The sequence below is a fragment of the Jaculus jaculus genome, chromosome 1 (assembly GCF_020740685.1).
Source record: "Jaculus jaculus isolate mJacJac1 chromosome 1, mJacJac1.mat.Y.cur, whole genome shotgun sequence".
Classification (NCBI taxonomy): domain Eukaryota; kingdom Metazoa; phylum Chordata; class Mammalia; order Rodentia; family Dipodidae; genus Jaculus; species Jaculus jaculus.
The window spans coordinates 326,579,590-326,586,440 of record NC_059102.1 but is presented as its reverse complement, the minus strand read 5'-3'; positions in this window follow the sequence as shown (position 1 = coordinate 326,586,440).

The window sequence follows — 6,851 nt, the reverse complement described above, 5'->3', positions numbered from 1 at the left end:
CCCTGCCCTGGGCCCTGGGAGAGTGTGGGTGTTTATTTTCATATCCAAGGATGTTAATTAAGATCAAAGTGCCTGCGAAGTTCACCCTGGGGGCGCTGCAGTCTGAACGGAGTTTCAGAACGCAGCCTTTACCAGCTTGGTGGCGCCAGCTTGCTTGGGGCAGTGATCTCACAGTGATCCCCACAGCACACTGCACCCCGCCAGGGAATTTAGTTGATGCGCCTTCAGAGCCAGGGGGAGGAAGCTCAGGAGGCACTGGTTGGGGGGGAGCATATATTATTCTGACATTTTCTCCCTAAGTGGGGGAGAAACACCTCATCCAGTCTCCTGGTGGAGTCGGGCAAGTGGATGGTGGAGGATCCCAGCCATAGGGTTGTGGGCAGGATGCTCCAGTTATTTCTATCCTCAGTCACATACCGGTAGTGACTAGAGAATCTTGGGCACCTGCTCAGGCTGTGGGGTGCAGGTAAGCAGAGCTATGAGGTTTTATGCTTCAGACAGCAGAGTCTCTCTGAGACTGCTCGGGGGATTTTCAAAACCAGCAGGTCCACAGATGCAGACAAGCTGGGTGGAGGGGTGAGATGCCAGGCTCTCTCCCTGCTGAAAGGCCGACACCCACAGTCAGGGGCAGACAGAGCATCCACATCACTCCTCAGTCTCTCCTCCTGCCTCCACCCACTCACTGGCCCGTGTTGGTTCTCATCAAAGTAAACTGTGTTTGCCTTTAAGGAAAAGGTAACTATTCGAGATAATTTCACTCCCCCCTCCTCCTGCCTCAGCCTCTCGAGTGTTGGCATTTTAGGCATGAGCCATCAGGCCTGGCTGATCAAAATCACATCCTTCAGCTGGGCGTGGTGCTGCACGCCTTTAATCCCAGCACTTGGGAGGCAGAGGTAGGAGGATCGCCGTGAGTTCAAGGCCACTCTGAGACTCCATAGTGAATTCCAGGTCAGCCTGGGCTACAGCGAGACCCTACCTCAAGAACCCCCCCCCCCAAAAAAAAATCACATCCTTCTGACCACTCTTTGTCCCATTTTGACGACAGTTACATTTTGGAGAAAGCTCCCGAAGTTTAATGATTTCACCAGCTTCCAGGCCCTGGGTGGTTTGTGTAGAGGACAAAGGGTGGTTCCCTTCAACTTTACACCTCGTCTCTGTAAGAGCTGCTTCCTGATGCTCACATTGCGACATAAACCAAACCGCAGAGGTTCCGCCTGCCCGGTCTCTTTCTCGAGCCAGTAGGCCGCGGTGAGCCCCGCCCACGTCCTGCCCACGTGCGGGCTGCAGCCACCACGGGCTTCAGGATGGAGGTCAGCGGCAAAGCCAAAACAACAGCGCCGCCAAGCCAGTGCCAAAAACCCGGGCGGCCCTGCTGAAGGGTCAGACAGAAGTGCCCTGTCTTCACAATGAACTGACCGCTGCTGCTTATGGAACGACTGCCCAGCCACGTTCACACCCTTTACATTTGAAATTAAGTCTGGACCCATTTGGCAGCGAAGCTCAGCCTAACACAAGTGTGCCTAACGTGAGCAAGGCCCTGACTTAGAGGCCTGGGTTTGACTGCCTGCACGGAAAACAAAAAAAACAGTAACAAAAGAAGCCATGCAATCTACATTCATGCATGACAACATCCGTTTGCCATCTATTGCATTTATTTTATTCCTTTGGTGGTATAGACTGGGCGTGTGCACATCGCATTACATGCACACACTACACATATATGAAAGCAAAAAAAAACGTCACCAATTTGGATTGGTACAATACAAGATTAGTCCCCTATTAGCTCTGCTGTAGATGACACTGATACAATCTAGGGGGTTTGGGATGGTTTTCTCTGCTGATTAAAGGATTAAAAGAGCCAGGTGTGATGGTGAAAGGCCCAAGAATTCAGAAGCCCAGAAATACTATCACGCTCCAAAGGGAGCTTAAGCGGGTTCCTGCATACCTCAAACTCCAGGCTTTACTCTCTGTTGGAAGCAAGTAAAGAATCCCTCTTCTCATTATATCAGAGCACGCTCCTAATATAAAACTAGGTAAAAAGGGCATGAGATAACCCTCAAGGATGGGAAATGAGTAATGAAGTGAACCACTTATTTGGTTTCTGTAAATAGCCTGCACCATAAGCCTTAATAGCCCACACTGTAAGCCTTAGTAGCTCACACCATAAGCTGTAGCAGCCTGCCTCAGACCACCAAGGTCATAGGAGGCTGATACCACACTCTGCTACTCCCACCTAAGGACCTGCGCAAACGCTGACCACCAAGGTCATAAGAGAATGATTGGTCCACGAGGGGCTTGAACAAATTAAACTAATTGGCTTAGAAACTATGGGGTGGCACAAACTGACTGGCTCGCACCCTGCGGGCTCCTGATATTAAAAAAAATGATTGGTCTATACACAGGCTTTGTTAGAAACCGTATAAAAACTGTCCCGTTCCTGCATTCGGGGCTCTGCAGTCCTCTACCCCTGTGCGGTGTACGACTGTGGGCCCCAGCGCGCTTGGAATAAAATCCTCTTGCAGTTTGCATCAAGACCGCTTCTTGTGAGTGATTTGGGGTGTCGCCATATCTGGGCAGAGCGTGGGGTCCCCCTCCTGGGGTTCCTTCAATGGTATACTCCTTTAATCCCAGCATTTGGGAGGCAGAAGTAGGAGGATTGGGGTGAGTTCGAGGCCACCCCGAGACTACATAGTGAATTCCAGGTCAGCCTGAGTTAGAGTGAGACCCTACCTCAAAAAACAAAATAAAACAAACAACAACAACAAAAAACACCCAAGAATTAAAAGGCAGGAAAGGGTTAAAAGGAATAAAGTTTGTTTCAAAGTAAGAGGTAAAGAAAGCAAGCAAGCCTAGAGAATAGACTCTCCAGGGAGAAGGCAATTCCAGCTGGGTAGTGGGCTGTCCTAGTAAGAACTGGACTTCTGCTGAATGGGGAAAGCCTGCCCATCTAGAGTTCCCGATTGATCAGCTTAAATGAAGAGGAAGGCACTGGTTGGTCCATGATACATTCAGTGCAGCACAGGTCCCAGAGAGCCCACCACATGAGCCTGCCACAGAAAGGAGGAAGTGGGGTCACCCTGTTCACCCTCTTAGGTTACAATGTAGCCACCTACCAATGACCCTTATGTCCCTATTTGTCTGCTTAGCTGAGAAAATTATCTAGCTCCTATAGTGTTTCAACACCAGTGATGTGTGGGTTATGATGATAGCAATTGTGATGGTTTGAATGTCCCTTATAGACTCAGGTGTTTGAATACTCCATCCCAGTTGGCCCTTCCCTTTGGGAAGTTGTGGAGCCCTTAGGAAATAGTTTTGCTGGAGGAAGTATGTTCCCCAGGGCAGTTGTTATAGTTCAGCTCAGTTTGGAGCTCTTTGGCTTCCCTACTTCCTCCCTGCTGATATCAGTGTGATGCTGGCTGTCTGCTCCTGCCATGACAGACTTCCCCTTGAAGTTGTAGGCCAAATTAAACGCTTTCCTTCCATAAGTTGCTTCTTGTCAGGTGTTTTTTTTCCCAGCAATAAGGCTACAGAAGTTGAATAAGTCACTTCTCAGGGACCAGAGGGCCACTTTTGGGAAAAGCACTGAGTCTTGACTGCTGAATTGAGCTCTGTTGTATAAATGTACCACACCTTCATTATCCATTTATCAGCTGAGGACATCTAGGCTGGTTTCATTTCCTAGATACTGTGAATAGAGCAATAAACATGGATGAGCAAGTTCCTCTAAGGTTAGTGAATAGAATCCTTAGGATATATGCCAAGAAGTGGTATAGCTGGGTTGTATAGTAAATCTATTTTTAGCTGTCTCGGGAACCTTCACACTGGTTTCCACAATGGCTGCTCCAGTTTACATTCCCACCAACCATGCAGAAGAGTTCTTTGTCCACCATCCTCGTCAGCATCTATTTTCATTTGTTTTCTTGATGGTAGTCATTCTGACAGGGGTGAGATGCAATCTCAAAGTCGTTTCAATGTGCATTTCCCTGATGGCTAAGGATGTAGAACATGTTTTTAGATGTTTATAGGCCATCTGTATTTCTTCTTTTGAGAACTCTTTTTAATTAGTCCCATAGTCCATTTTTTAATTGGGTTGTTTGATTCCTTATTATTTCATTTTTTTGAGTTCTTTGTATATCCTGGATATTAATCCTCTGTCAGATGTACAGCTGGCAAAGATTTTCTCCCATTTTGTAGGTTGCCTCTTTGCTCTATTCACAGTGGCCTTTGTTGTACAAAAGCTTTGTAATTTCATGAGGTCCCAGTGGTTGGTTAGTGTTTTGAATTTTTGAGTAACTAGGGTTTTATTCAGAAAGTCATTGCCTATGCCAATATGTTGAAGTGTTTTCCCTTCTTCTTCTTTTTTTTTTTTTTCTCCAGCAGTTTCAATTTTGGGTCTGAGATTAAGGTCTTTGATCCATTTAGACTTGATTCTTGTGCATGGAGAGAGATAAGGATCTATTTTCATCCTTCTACATATAAATATCCAGTTTCCCCAGTACCATTTGTTAAAGAGGCTGTCTTTTCTCCAACGAATATTTTTGTTGAAAATCAGATGGCTGTAGCTGCCTGGGTTTATATGAGTCCTCTATTCTGTTCCACTGACCTATGTATCTGTTTTTGCGCCAGTACCATGCTGCTTTTGTTACTACGGCTCTGTAATAGATCTTCAAATCAGGTATGGTGATTCCGCCAGCCTTATGTTTGTTGCTCAGAATGAAATCAGTGGGTCTTAAGTGACGTGAGTGGTCACCTCATGGAGGACTGAAGCCAAATATAAAGGTCGGTCAACTCTGCTTTCCTGTTGTCTCTTTTGCTAGCTTGCCTGCCTGCCTTCCTTTCTTCTTTTTTTAAATTTTTTTTGTTTTATTTACTTATTTTTGTTTTTCAAGGTAGGATCTCACCCTAGCCCAGGCTGACCTGGAATTCACTATGGAGTCTCAGGGTGGCCTTGAACTCACAGCAGTCCTCCTACCTCTGCCTCCCAAGTGCTGGGATTAAAGGTATGCACTGCCACGCCTGGCATTGTTTTATTTGTTTATTTGAGAGCAACAGACAGAGAGAGAAAGAGGCAGAGAAAGAGAGAGAGAGAGAGAGAGAGAGAGAGGGAGAGAATGGGCATGCCAGGGCCTCCAGCCTCTGCAAACAAACTCCAGACGCGTGTGCCCCCTTGTGCATCTGGCTAATGTGGGTCCTGGGGAATTGAGCCTCAAACCGGGGTCCTTAGGCTTCACAGAAGAGTGCTTAACCACTAAGCCATCTCTCTAGCCCTGTTCTTTCTATTGTTATTTATTTATTTATTTGAGAGAGAGAAGGAGAAAGAGGGAGATAGAGAACCAGCACTCAGGGCCTCCAGCCACTGCAAACAAACTCCAGATTCATGCACCCCCTTGTGCATCTGGCTAACGTGGGTTCTGGGGAGTTGAACCTGGGTCTTTGGCTTGGCAGGCACACACCTTAACTGCTAAGCCATCTCTCCAGCCCTGGCTTTTTCTTTGCTTGTGCTTATGTGTATTTGGAATATGGGGTGTGTGTTAAGTTATAGCGTATGTGCCCTTGCCGTGCCTCATGCACTTGCCTGCAGCAGCGGTGCTTGCTTATGGGAGCCAGAGAAGAACATCGGGTGTCCCGCCCCATCATCACTCTCCTGCCCATTCCTTATTTGGGCTGGAGTCTCTCCCTGATACCGGAGCTCGTGGATTTTCACAAGCCCACGGGATTCCTTGGTCTGTGCTGTTTTGTGGGACTGGGGTTATAGGTCATGCTCAGCTGTTTAGGGGGTTCAGACTCAGGTATTTTGAGACTTCCTCAGGTCCTCATGCTTGAGCAGGAAGGACACGTAACTGCTGAACCATCTCTCCAGCCCTCTTTTGTTATCTTTACTTCTTTTTAAAGTCGATTTCTGCTCAACTCTGCACGTGGGCATATTAATCATTTAAGAACTATTATGTGTGAAGCTGCAAAACAAGCTGATTTGATCGAAATGTACCTAATCTTCCTCCACCTTTTCAAGGCTGTGGGTGTCATGAAAAGGGTGACCAGAATGATGTCACTTCCAGGGCAGTGGAGTCTCGGTCACTGCGCCTGTCCTGCTCACCTCTGTCTTAGCCCCTCCTCCCCACACCTGAGAGCCCCTGAGGATGGTCACTGACGGCTGGAGCCTCTCATCTCCTGTTGTGCTGGCTTTCCAAATAAGCCCATTTCCTTGCCTTGACTCACTTGCCTTCTCAAGTGACAAGGAACGTAACTTAGGTTGGGTGACAACAGCACCCTTGGGAAGGCTTCAGCTTTACCCAGCTGTGGGTAAGAGTTGTGAGGGTAAGAACTGGTTTAACTTCCGATGTTCCCTTTTTTCTTTTTATTCTATTGCGCCCTTTTGAAAATCATGCCAGGGCACATACCCCACCCCACCCCGGCACTTCTGGAGGGCCTGTGTGAGACCTGATTCCCATGGATGCCCTTGATCAGCTGTTGTCGCTCTGCCCAGGGAGGCCACAGCATACCACGGGGCGCCTGCCAGTCACCTCTGAGTTGAAGGCGAGTTACTTTGTCCTTCATCCTCTTTTTCTGTTCGGCACTGTGTTCCTTGATTCCTTCCTCACCCTCTGCCCCTCCTTGTTTCTTCCCCCTCTTCCCTCTTTCTCTTCCTCATTGAAACAGGGATTACTATAATGCCCAGCCTGGCTGGAACTTGCAGTGATTCCCCTGCCTCAGCTTCCTGGGTGTTTGGATTTCAGGCCTGTCTCACCATCCCTGGCTCTCAACAAGACTTTATTGGCCTCACTATGACAAGGACACAGTGCCTGTCTGCATTCAGCCTGAGGTGAGGTTCAAGTGGACAAACCTAGCTAGAT